This window comes from Danio aesculapii, chromosome 3 (assembly GCF_903798145.1).
Source record: "Danio aesculapii chromosome 3, fDanAes4.1, whole genome shotgun sequence".
NCBI classification, from domain to species: domain Eukaryota; kingdom Metazoa; phylum Chordata; class Actinopteri; order Cypriniformes; family Danionidae; genus Danio; species Danio aesculapii.
Genome location: NC_079437.1, coordinates 3,471,463 through 3,485,627, shown reverse-complemented (window position 1 = coordinate 3,485,627; position 14,165 = coordinate 3,471,463). Strand labels below are relative to the sequence as shown.

Genomic DNA, 14,165 nt, shown 5'->3' with positions numbered 1-14,165 from the left:
CTTTATATATTAGAATCATTTAGAGATTAATTCAATATGATTCATAAAAACATCCTTAAGCATACATTTGACTGCAAATTCTAGGTAAAGTGTACACTAGGGGGCAGTATGAGGAGAACATCATTCGGTCCTTTTTATACTAATGATACTTACAGGGACATATTAATCATGATTAAAGAGTTATTTTGGTGCAGCTCTTTGCACAAAACCAAATAAAGACCACAAAACAACCTAATATTATGCTTGAGTCTTCTACAATAGATTTAAATGCATCTACAGTCAGAAAACATGGTCATTTTCTCTAAAAATGCTTTTTATAGTAGAATCATTTAGCGATTAATTCAATATGATTCATAAAACATAGTTAAGCATACATTTGACTGCAATTTTTAGGTAAAATTAACACTAGGGGGCAGTATGAGGAGAACAACTTGTGGTCCTTTTTAGATTAATGATCTTTACAGGGATATATTATCCACGAATAAAGAATTATTTTGGTGCAGATCTTTGCACAACACCAAATAAAGACCACAAAACCGCCTAATATTATGCTCAAGTCTTCTACAATAGGTTTCAATGCATCTATGGTCAGATTTTCTCTGAAAACGCTGTTTACATTAGAATCATCCTGTGATGAATTCAATATGATTCATTTGAATCAGTTCAGGGCTTCAGGTCTGTAAGCCCCTCCCCCTTCTATCAGCCAGCTCTACTCTGATTATTGAGCTGGCCAAGTTTTGATTGGTGTTTCCGAGTCAGAAATGGCCATTTCAGAGTCTTCAAATGTCGAAGACCGGGATTATGCAAATGAGTTACATTGATGGCTAAAGAGTTTAAAATATAATGACTCGTTAATGTGATTCAGAGCAGACTCCTTCTTTTGAGAGACAATGTCTGTACTCATTGGCTACTTTTTTGATTAACAACTTTGTAGATTGCTAACTCTGAAAGACAGCTATAGACATCATAAACTAAACTAACAGAAACTAAAGCTAAAGACATCATAAACTGCAAATAAGATATTTTCCAAAAACAATATAACCTGCTCTTTAACCAAAACTACTGTATAACCATTTTAGTTAAATGCTGAAAACAGAGTTAAACTACTCAAAGTGTTGGATTTAAAGTGTGTGAATGTCACTGAGTTTGTCCTGAACAGTTTGCTCAACTGGCACCGTATTTCACAACTGGACGTGATGCAAACAAACCCATCTGTTGGGGTTCTGTGGGCAAAACAATCCCGAACAAACAAGCGAATCGCTCCTGGCACATACAGAGGGAGATACTGATGTTCCCCTTCATCATTTCTCTGGCTGTACGTATGTGATTGAACACGCGACCGACCACATAATATCCTGTCATTTGTCTTCTCGACAGACTCCCTCTCTCTCTCTCTCTCTCTCAGTACAGATGTTCATTCAGACCAACAGAAAGTACAAGTTAAACTGATCTAAACCTCCAAAACAAAGCCTTTAACCCTTTGAGTCAACACAAGCTCATTGGAAACACATGCTTCAGCCTACATTTTTTGTGAACAATCACAAAAAGTACTTAAACATACGTTTGACTGCAGTTTGTAGGTAAAATGAACACTAGGGGGCAGTGTGACGACTGCTTTTGTTCCTTTTCACACTAATGATATTTACAGGCACACATTCTCCACAAATAAAGCATTATTTATGTACAGTTCTTTGCACAACACTAAATAAACACCACAAAACAATCAATTGTGTCTAGGATTTGTAACTGAATATGTTTGCGTTACTTGTCTATCTCTATATGGACAATTTTTTTGTCAGTTTGTTCATTTGCTCACTTTATACAGCGATGTGCTGCAGAGCGCTCGGGTACAAACCAGTGAAGCATGCATCCCCAAAAGAGGTAAAAGCAATGTAAAATCAAGGTAAATCTATGTTGTCGTGGTGCACTTTTCTCTTATGTTTGCTTCTGAAAACACTATTAGTTGGGTTTATTTAATGACTTTACATTTAGTCATTTAGCAGACGCTTTTATCCAAAGCGACTTACAAATGAGGACAAGGAAGCAATTTACACAACTATAAGAGCAGCAGTGAATAAGTGCTATAGACAAGTTTCAGATGTGTAAAGTCTTAAGGTCAATGGACCTTTTCATGGATGTGTGGAAAAAGAATGTGTATGTGAAATGTCCATTAAAAAAAACGTTCCCCAAGTAACATATTTCAGATTCACAAAAATGTAGTTAGCGCCCTCTAGTGGATTTGTCATCTGAAATGTGCAACGAAAACAAACTCATAGCAATGTTTTTTTTAAATTTCGCAAAATAAAAACAAAGCCTTTATCTCTTTGAGTCAACACAAGCTCATTGTAAATACACATTTCAGTCAAGACTTTTTGTGAACAATCACAAAAAGTAGTTAAACATACGTTTGACTGCAGTTTGTAGGTAAAATGAACACTAGGGGGCAGTGTGATGACAACAACTTTAGTTCTTTTTCACACAAATTATATTTAAACGGACATATTCTCCACAAATAAAGGGTTATTTATGTATAGTTCTTTGCACAACACCAAATAAACACCACAAAACAACTTAATAGTGTCTAGGATTTGTAATTGAATATGTTTGCGTTACACATTTATCTCTATATGGACAACTTTTTGTCAGTTTGTTCAGTTGCTCACTTTGGATGGTGTTGTGCTGCAGGGCGCAAGGGTTCAAATCAGAGAAGCACGCATAAACAAAAGAGGTAAAAGCAATGTAAAATCAAGGTAAATCTATGTTGTCGTGATGCACTTTTCTCTTATGTTTGCTTCTGAAAACACTATTGGTTGGGTTTAGGAAATGACTTTAGGTCAATGGACCTTTTCAGGGATGTGTGGAAAAAGAATGTGTATGTGAAATGTTCATTAAAAAAACGTTCCCTAAGTAACATATTTCAGATTCACAAAAATGTAGTTAGCGCCCTCTAGTGGATTTGTCATCTGAAATGTGCAACGAAAACAAACTCATAGCAATGTTTTTTTAAATTTCGCAAAATAAAAACAAAGCCTTTATCTCTTTGAGTCAACACAAGCTCATTGTAAATACACATTTCAGTCAAGACTTTTTGTGAACAATCACAAAAAGTACTTAAACATGCGATCGACTGCAGTTTGTATGTAAAATGAACACTAGGGGGCAGTGTGATGACAACTACTTTAGTTCTTTTTCACACTAATTATATTCACAGGGACATATTCTCCACAAATAAAGGGTTACTTATGTATAGTTCTTTGCACTACACCAAATAAACACCACAAAACAACTTTATAGTGTCTAGGATTTGTAACTGAATATGTTTGCGTTACACATTTATCTCTATATGGACAACTTTTTGTCAGTTTGTTGCAGGGCGCAATGGTTCAAATCAGAGAAGCACGCATAAACAAGAGGTAAAAGCAATGTAAAATCAAGGTAAATCTATGTTGTCGTAGTGCACTTTTCTCTTATGTTTGCTTCTGCTATTGGTTGGGTTTAGAGAAGGGTTTATGTCAATGGACATTCGTCTGGACGTGTACAAGAAGATTGTGTATATAAAATGTACAAAGTAACATATTTCAGATTCACAAAAATGCAGTTAGCGCCCTCTAGTGGATTTGTCATCTGAAATGTGCAACGAAACACACTTATAGCATTGTTCTTTCTACATTTTGCAAAACAAAAACACAGCTTGATCCCTTTGAGTCAATGCAGGCTCATTGGAAATAAGTGCTTCAGCCTACAATCTTTGTGGAAAAAAAAAAAATCACATTTAAACATACTTTTGAATGCAGTTTCTAGATAAAATTAACAGTAGGGGGCAGTGTGATGACAACTTTTGTTTTTTTCACATTAATGATATTTACAGGGACAATAAATAAAGGATTATTTTTGTGCAGTTCTTTAAACAACATCAAAATCACAAAAACGTACTTAGGCATACGTTTTGAATCCAGTTTTTGGGTAAAATGAACACTAGAGGGCAGAAGGAGGACAACAACTTTTATTCCTTTTCACACTAATGATATTTACAGACACGATTTAAGCATTATTTATGTGCAGTTCTTTGCACAACACCAAATAAACACAACAAAACAATCAATGGTGATTTGTTATTGAATGCGTTTGCGTCACCTACCCTGGAGGAGTTCGTTTGTGCTGAGAACATGAACCAACTTTGAATCGGCCCAAATGCAAAAAGTACTTCACTTTTTTGGACTAAACCAGCTGCCGTAGTCAGTTGCGATGTGCATTCTGGGACGAGAAAACCTTTTTTGACCATATTTATGTTGGGTCGCAGGCAAATTTGGAGTTGTGAGGAACTCAATACAGCGTACTGACTTTTCCTTCGCTCTTTGTTTACTTCTTTGCGCACTTGAGTTTCCCGCACATTAATTCTGACTAATCAAAATGCAGCTCAGGATATTCGTCAAGCCAACCACTGATGTGGATGTGGTCATGTGACTGCTATTTGGTGTTTCAACCGGTTTGTTTTGAAGCAGTCGGTCTGGTGTGAAACTGAACAAAATGGCTGAACAACGCTACAATATATCACTTTCAACATTGGTCCGGAGCAAAGAAAACGCACTACATGTGTGAACGCACCCTTAGAGCGTTTTAAAGCTGCTCTGAAGCTGTAGTTTGGAAGATCAAACCACTGAGCATCACTGAAATCCACTATATTGAAAAAAATCCTGCATGTTTTCCTCAGAAACCATCATTTCTTTTTTTCGACTGAATATCAGCTCACAAGAGGATGAATACATTATCAGGAATTTGTCATAGTGGAAGTGAACTAATCCCTAAAAAAGAGCTGATGTGCCTAAAACTTAACATGTAAATCAAAATCAGCATTAGCCATCTTAATTCATAGTGGTTTTTCAGTGCATGCGGAATAGGACCAATCCTATCAATCACACTCTAAGCCCCACCCTTGAAAGACCTATGAGCCAATCAGACGTAAGTAAACCTACCAATTCTGTAAAAGAGTTTTAACCGACAGCTGAACATTTCATAGGAAGCATTTAATGCATGTTATTCAACAGCAGAATTGGCTTGCCGCCGCTTTATCCGACAATCGTCATTATCATTGATTGGCAGACATCACTAATCAATAGAGCATTCAGATGTCCTTGGATTTATTGCTGTGCCTCGGTTTACAGCATCCAGCAGAGGCGTGCAAAACACAATGTAGAGACTAAACCTGTTCAAGCATTTTACAATAGAAAAAGTCATGCTTAAAGACACAGAAGCCATTGATGAAGATGTTTTGTTCAAAATAATGAACATTTTGCCTCCAAATTTACATGATTGTATTACAAAAACACACAAACAACTTCCATGGGAAAATGCCACCCTGAAATTACAAGCTTCTATCTGAATTATGAATAAAATTAAAATTATTGCATTTTCTATACATGTATATTATATCATATTAAAATATAACTTTATTACTTACACTACCTGACAAACGTTATGTCGCCTCTCCAAGTTTTAGCAACAACAACTTGACTTCTTGTTGACCATTTGGTATCAGAAGTGGCTTATATGAAAGACAAAGGCCTCTAGATCACACTTATTTGACCATAATAAAATATGACCATGCCTTGATTTTAACTAATTGGGACAGTAAGGTCTGACTCTGCTTAGACAAAAGTCTTGTCTCTAAACAGAAATAATGTCCAGTATAGAATATAAAGTCATGCTGCAGTGGAAACAGAATGAATATTGTGTCTGACTCCATCATGAGCTTGGAGGACTGCATCCATACATCTCTGCAATGACTCAAATCACTGATTAATAAAGTCATCTGGAATGGCAAAGAAAGCGTTCTTGCAGGACTCCCAGAGTTCATCAAGATTATCTGGATTCATCTACAATGCCTCCTCCATCTTACCCCTGACATGCTCAATAATGTTCATCTCTGGTGACTGGGTTGGCCAATCCTGGAGCACCTTGACCTTCTTTGCTTTCAGGATCTTTGATGTGGAGGCTGAAGTATGAGAAGGAGCGCTATCCTGCTGAAGAATTTGCCCTCTCCTGTGGTTTGTAATGTAATGGGCAGCACAAATGTCTTGATACCTCAGGCTGTTGATGTTGCAGTCCACTCTGCAGATCTCTCTCACGCCCCCATACTGAATGTAACCCCAAACCATGATTTCCCCTTCACCAAACTTGACTTAATTATTTGACTTAATTATAAACCTATTTTATTATTATTATTTATGTATTTATTTTTGTTTATTTATTGTTTGTTTATTTATTTATTTATTTCCTTAGAAGTCAGCATATTGGATATATGTACTTATAAGTGTAATTGTGTATACTTGTACTTATTGTTTTGTTTAGCTCCAATCCTATTGTATGTGTCATTTTGTTTTTCTCCCTCGTCTATTTATATTGCTTTATTTACACAACAACAACAAATATACACAAAGTCAAGCCTGAAATTTTCCATACGCCAGGGGAATTGATAATTTTGGGCATGACTGTATAAATAAATAAATAAATGCTGACAGGAAGAGAGGTTAACAGGTTATCGATGCTACCAAACATGCATTAATCAAATATATTACTTAAAAATATATAATTTTATGAGCAGCTACAAAAAAAATACATTCAGGAAAGCATTTTGGCATCAAAAGCAAACATCTGAATGATCCGGAAGCTCATTTGTGCTGAAAATGACCATCAGCACCAGATTAATAGTTTTTAAAGGGGATCTATTATGCAAAAATCACTTTTATAAGGGGTTTAATCACAGTTGTGTGGCAGCACAAATATAAATATAAGCAGCTTCTAATGCTAAACATGTATCAATTCTATTTGTTATAATCACACCTGGTAGAAACAGTCTGCAGAAACACTTTGATTGACATTCTCCCGCTGTATGTGTCATCAGAGGGGGAAAGCCCCGCCCACTAGTGACATCATCTCTCCCTTATTAGCATAGGACGTTAGTCTTGTTTTTGAATCTGTCACTATGCTGACACACAGGCATTTGTAGCTCCGCCCTCTTCTGAAAAAAAGAGCAGGATCTCATTTGCATTTAAAGTGACAGTCACCAAAACACCACAATTAGGATCAAAGCCTAAAAGGATCAGTTTCAGAGAGTTATAACACATTATCTGTGTGGTATTTTGAGCTGAAACTTCACACAAACACACACTAGAGACATCAGTGACTTATTTTATATGTAGAAAGGGGCATAACAGGTGCCCTTTAAAACATTTCAGAAAAGAGAGATGTCTTTTAGAATGAAATGAAACCCATTGGGAAGTGTTGTATTTTGAGCATTATAATTGACTGCTGAAATCCTCCTCGTCACTGCTCTGCTGTGTGTATCATCAGCTTTATATTGAGCGTGTGTCTCATCATGACTGTGCTGTTAATGGCGTCAATGCTCATCCTGTGGATAATCCCTCCAGAGGCTCTTAAACGCGTCTCTATGGACTGTGTTTAACGCTCGCTGACTGACCCACAGCTAGATGAGCCCAGAGGTCAAACACACTGTAGATCATACACGCGCCGCATTATTGGGATTGTACACACTGAAATGGTTCGTTGGATTTACTCAATTGTTTTTAAGGCAAGTGGTTGCAAACTATTGATAAGGGCTGAATTAAAGTAATGTTCAACTTAATTTGTTTGTTTGAATTCAGCCCATATACAGTTGAATATTTCCCAGATGATGTTTAACAGAGCAAGGAATTGTTCACAGTATTTCCCATAATATTTTTTCTTCTGGAGAAAGTCTGATTCATTTATTTCAGCTAGATTAAAAGCAGCTTTTAATTGTTTTAAACCCATTTTAAGGTCAATATTATTAGCCCCCTTAAGCAATATATATTTTTAGATTGTCTACAGAACAAACCACTGTTAGACAATGGCTTGCCTTATTGCCCTAACATGCCCAATTAACCTAATTAAGCCTTTAAATGTCACTTTGAGGTCATAAGGCAGATTTAAGGTAAATTTTCTGACACCTAATAATGTTTCAATTATTAAAGGTCAATAATCATCATTAAATTACTTTTTTCTGTGTGACGCAGACACAGCATTGTCTAGTGATTACAGAAGATACTCCATATTCATATTTACAGTAATCGAGTGTTTTTATGCAAACAAAATGCTATAAATTAAGGCATTAATTATTGATTTATTAATCATTTATTGCAATTTCATGCCAACTAAAGCTATTATTTGTAGCTTTTTGCAAACCAAAAAATAAAAATAACATATATCCAGCTGGTTTTACTTTAAACTCAAATTAAGTTTCTTGCATTACACATTTATTACAAAATAATTTAGCAACAAAAAGGGTTTCACATGAAATTTAAGGTATTACATCTGATTTAAGTTATAATTTAGGTTCATTTAAGAATATGCAACTTCTTTAGGCAGGATCAATGATAATAAGAAATTATTTGTAACATATTATATGATGTTATATTATATATATATATATTTGTTTTTTTTCTTCAATAAAATCCCCAAAATGTATCGCATGTGTTTGGACTGTGGGGGAAACCGGAACACCCAGAGGAAACCCACGCCAACATGGGGTAAACATACAAACTCCACACAGAAATGCCAACTGACCCAGCCAGAAATCAAACCAGTGACCTTTTTGTTGTGATGCAATCATTCTACCCACTGCGCCACCGTGTCGCCCCAATCTCTGTTTAACGAAAAAGATTTTTCAACATTTCTAAACATAATAATTTTAATAACTCATTTCTAGTAACTGATTTCATTGTTTATTTTCCAGCTGTGGTGGCAGGCCTTTTACAGATCTTCCAACTGCCTATTGCATTATTTCAATGACAAATGTCGTGAGCGCAGTATTACAAGTCGAGATCTCAATCGTGTAATATGAGCATGCGAATCTCTTTGCTCGAGCGTCAATTTGCTCTGTTCGTGCACAAACCTCTTGCACTGCCTCAAATATACACTGCTGAAGTGCGATTTAGTGCGTTTATGTAACGAGTATGTCTCCAACATTTATTAGATCTGCTTGGAATACTTATGAATGTCTCCAATAGACCTACGGAGCGGCATTGATGCGTCCTGAAGTAAAGTAATATGGCCATAAGCTCCAGCAAGATAAAGTCATTGTATGCAGAACTAGACACCTAGACATCTAGGGCTGGGCAACAAAAATCTGTATCAGTATTTATTGACCGAACATCATTCTCAATGTCAATAAAAAAGATTCGGTATGTAAGTTTTGTTATGAAGCGCTATATTTTTATTAAAATGTGGCTGTTGAGCGCACACCTTGGAAGCAGTGCCAATAAGCTTAGGGTGTACGTTTGTCATTTCCAATGGAGGCGTGTGACTTGCACAACGTGCATATGGGAGCGACGCGCACATGGTGTGCAAGCGGCATGCACGTGAAATCCCCTGCATTTTCCAGCCGCTCCCAGTTGAAAACATCTGATCTTTTCCGAATGCCGCGAGAACACTACAATTCGTGTAAGTAGAACTAACCAATCTGCTTCACACTTTGTATGGAGTATACACATTTCAGTAATAACAACAGACTAATAACCTCAGCCAAACACAGCACACACAAACACTGCAGCGCTTTTTACATTTCTCCATAAACTTGTATCAGAGCTGCAGCAACGATTTGTCCGATTGTCATCCTCTGAGGAAACGGTTGATGTTCACCTAGTTACAAGAGACGCCAGGGGAGCGTAAGGGCAAAGTCCATTGTGAATGGTGAAGGAATCCACACGCTGGCACTTGTCACTGTAGGTCAGAATGACAACACACGCGAATATGAGTGCGGTGGCTAGCAGCAGTGAGGAGATTGTAAATAAAAAAGGATGTAAGGATGTCGCCCAAGTGGCTTTTTGGTTCCTTTTCTTGTGCATACCAGCCACTAGCTCCCCATCATTCAGCTTCACAATTTATAATGTTTAGTGTGTATTTAAATAATGATGGCTGGCTTATCATAATTTGTTTTGTTGACAGGGTTTGAGGTTTACTGTATCATTATTATTCACACCTTAAAATTTGCTTTGATTGTTTAGTATTTATGCTTTACCATACCACGTTTAGGTTTATTTTATTATAAAGAGATGTGATATTTAGTTTAAATATTTTAGTTTTTGACTATTAAAACTACTTGCCTTAGTAATGTTGGTAAATTAAAATAAAGTGGTTAAATAACTAAAAAATCCTAATATTTTTAAATGGATTATTAAAAATATTCAATAATTATCGATATCGAATGATACAGTATGAAACATGATCTCATGATAATTTTTTTGCAATATCGCCCAGCCCTACCTTTATCTATAAATAAAGTATAATTATGAAAACTGTGTTCATCATAACTGAAAGCTACGTCGTGTTTGTTGACCTCATGTATCGCGCAGCCCAGTCAGTCAGTCAGCATGTCATTTTAAAGGGTTAAACAAATAACACACAGCACTAATACGATTACAGAAAAGTTCGCTCTGCTAAAATTCACTTACTTTTTAACGCATTTGGTGCAATTATAAGCCGCTATAAAAAAACACAGCAACATCTGAAGGTTTTGAATGAGAACCTGTAATGTGGTGGGAATGGATTTTGGTGTGGCGCCATGGAAGAATGAATGTAGCAGAAACCATGGACTGGTCCATTGGTCTTTGCCATGATGACAGCACATAATATTTGACTAGATATTTTTCAAGACACTTTTATACAGCTTAAAGTGACATTTAAAGGCTTAACTAGGTTAATTAGGCAAATTAGGGTAATTAGGCAAGTCACTGTATAATGATCGTTTGTTCTGTAGACTTTACAAAACAAATATTGCTTAAAGGGGCTAATAATATTGACCTTAAAATGGGTTTAAAACATTAAAAACTGCTTTTATTCTAGCCGAAATAAAACAAATAAGACTTTCTCTAGAATAAAAAATATTATAGGAAATACTGTGAAAAATTCCTTGCTCTGTTAAACATCATTTAGGAAATAATTGAAAAAGAAAAAACATTGCATAGGAGGGCTAATTATTTTATCCTCAACTGTATGTGAACTGTTTTTCTGAAGAAACGCACAGTGTTCGCTCTCTCTGTTTGTCTCTCCGTGACCCACGTGTTTAATTTGAGACAGTAATTGAGTTTTCCGTCCTTAAATGCTGTAAAAGCTTCCCAGAAAGCCTGCGGAGACGAGACGCCAGGCAGACTCATGAGGACAGATGGAGGAGGACGAGAACACACTGCCAAACACTGAGCACAGATCAGCTGAGCAAAACACTTCAGCTGCTGATTAAACACCCCAGCACACACACGCAGAGAGACGTTCACACACAGACTGTTTGGTGCTGTATTGCAACTAAATAATAATAATAATAATAATAATAAATAGTAATATAAATTAATATTGAACTGGAGCTATTATGCACCTTTTTACAAGATGTAAAATAAGTATCTGATGTTCCTGGAGTGAGTGTATGTAAAGTTTCAGCTCAAAATACCACACTAATAATATTTAAAACACTCTGAAACTGACCCTTTTAAACTTTGATCCTAATTGTGGTGTTTTGGTGACTGTCTCCTTAAATGCAAATGAGCTGTGCTCTTTCAAAAGAAGGCGGAGCTACAGATGCATGTGTGTCAGCATAGTGGCAGATTCAAAAACAAAACTAACATCCTATGCTAATGAGGGAGATATGATGTCACTAAAGGGCGGGGTTTTCCCCCTCTGATGACACTTACAAATGGAGACTGTCAATCAAAGCGTCTTCATTGTGCGAATAATTAAATACAATTAAATGAAATTCATTAAAGTTACAAACGGTTCAATTTTTATTGTTCCTAAATGCTTTAAATCTATTGAAATAAAAACGTTTTGCTCATTGCGATATCGATGCTGAAACAATATATTGTGAATGAACAGACTATATTATCACCTAGCAACCACCTGTCACCGCCCTAACAACCATTTAGAACATCTTAGCAACATGCTGACAGCCACAAAGAACAACATGTGACTGCGAGTTTAAGCAACACTCACATTTCCTTTCTTTTTTTAGGTCTTCTCTTTATTTTATAGTGGTGTTTTTGGTGACTGTTGCTTTAAATGCAAATGAGATTGTGCTCTTTTAAAAAAAGGCGGAGCTACAAATGCTTGTGTGTCAGCATAGCGGCAGATTCAAAAACAAAACTAACATCCTATGCTAATGAGGGAGATATGATGTCACTAAAGGGCGGGGTTTTCCTCCTCTGATGACTCGTACAAATGGAGACTGTCAATCAAAGTGTCTTCATTGTGCGAATAATTAAATACAATTAAATTAAATTCATTAAAGTTATAAACGGTTCCATTTTTATTGTTCCTAAATGCTTTAAATCTATTGAAATAAAAACGTTTTGCTCATTGAGATATCGATGCTGAAACCATATATTGTGAATGAACAGACCATATTATCAACTAGCAACCATTTAGAGCATCTTAGCAACATGCTGATTGTGAGTATAAGCAACACACACATTTTGTTTATTTTTTTAGGTCTTCTCTTTATTTTATAGTGCCGTTTTTGGTGACTGTTTTAAATGCAAATGAGATTGTGCTCTTTTCAAAAAAAAGGCGGAGCTACAAATGCTTGTGCATCAGCATAGCGGCAGATTCAAAAACAAAACTAACATCCTATGCTAAAGAGGGAGATATGATGTCACTAAAGGGTGGGGTTTTCCACCTCTGATGACTCGTACAAATGGAGACTGTCAATCAAAGTGTCTTCATTGTACGAATAAATTAAATTCATTAAAGTTACAAACGGTTAAATTTTTATTCTTCCTAAATGCTTTAAATCTATTGGAATAAAAACGTTTTGCTCATTGAGATATCAAAACCATATATTGTGAATGAACAGACCATATTATCAACTAGCAACCAGCAGTCACCACCCTAACAACCCTTTAGAGCATCTTAGCAACATGCTGATTGCGAGTTTAAGCAACACACACGTTTTCTTTATTTTTTTAAGGTCTTCTCTTTATTTTATAGTGCCGTTTTTGGTGACTGTCGCTTTAAATGCAAATGAGATTATGCTCTTTTCAAAAAAGGGCGGAGCTACAAATGCATGTGTGTCAGCATAGTGGCAGATTCAATAACGTGACTAACATCATTTGCTGATGAGGGAGAGATGATATCAGTGGTGGGCGGGGCTTTCCCCCTCTGATGATGCGTACAAAGGGAAAATGTCAATCAAAGCGTCTTCATTGTGCGAATAATTAAATACAATTAAATTAAATTCATTAAAGTTACAAACGGTTCAATTTTTATTGTTCCTGAATGCTTTAAATCTACTAAAATAAAAACGTTTTGCTCATTGCGATATCGATGCTGAATAATATGTGAATAAACAGACCATATTATCACCTGGCAACCACCTGTCACCGCCTTAACAACCATTTAGAACATCTTAGCAACATGCTGACAGCCACAAAGAACAACATGTGATTGCTAGTTTAAGCAACACTCACATTTCCTTTCTTTTTTTAAGGTCTTCTCTTTATTTTATAGTGCCGTTTTTGGTGACTGTTGCTTTAAATGCAAATGACATTGTGCTCTTTTCAAAAAAGGGCGGAGCTACAAATGCTTGTGCGTCAGCATAGTGGCAGATTCAAAAACAAAACTAACATCCTATGCTAATGAGGGAGATATGTCACTAAAGGGCGGGGTTTTCCCCCTCTGATGACTCGTACAAATGGAGACTGTCAATCAAAGTGTCTTCATTGTACGAATAAATTAAATTCATTAAAGTTATAAACGGTTCAATTTTTATTGTGCCTGAATGTCTATTGAAATAAAAACGTTTTGCTCATTGCGATATCGATGCTAAAACAATATATTGTGAATAAACAGACCATATTATCACCTAGCAACCACCTGTCACCACCCTAACAACCATTTAGAACATCTTAGCAACATGCTGACAGCCACAAAGAACAACATGCGACTGCGAGTTCAAGCCACACTCACATTTTCTTCCCTTTTTCTAAGTCTTCTCTTTATTTACTGAATCATCATCGATTCTCCTTCCTCATGATCCACCGAATGACGTCGGGAATGCTGAATGCTGTCTGAGCTTTAATGAAATGGCACACTCCGGGCGTCCTGCCCGCCGTTTGGTGCAAACCCATCATTTACCGCGCCAACCC

The 14,165-nt window shown here is 36.2% G+C and overlaps 1 protein-coding gene across 1 annotated transcript in view; it reads right to left on the bottom strand.

Annotated features, from left to right (window-relative positions):
- mast1b (microtubule associated serine/threonine kinase 1b) overlaps positions 1–14,165 on the bottom strand; it is an 87,705-nt gene that overhangs the window by 59,858 nt on the left and 13,682 nt on the right. The gene's annotated exons all lie outside the window — the stretch shown is intronic.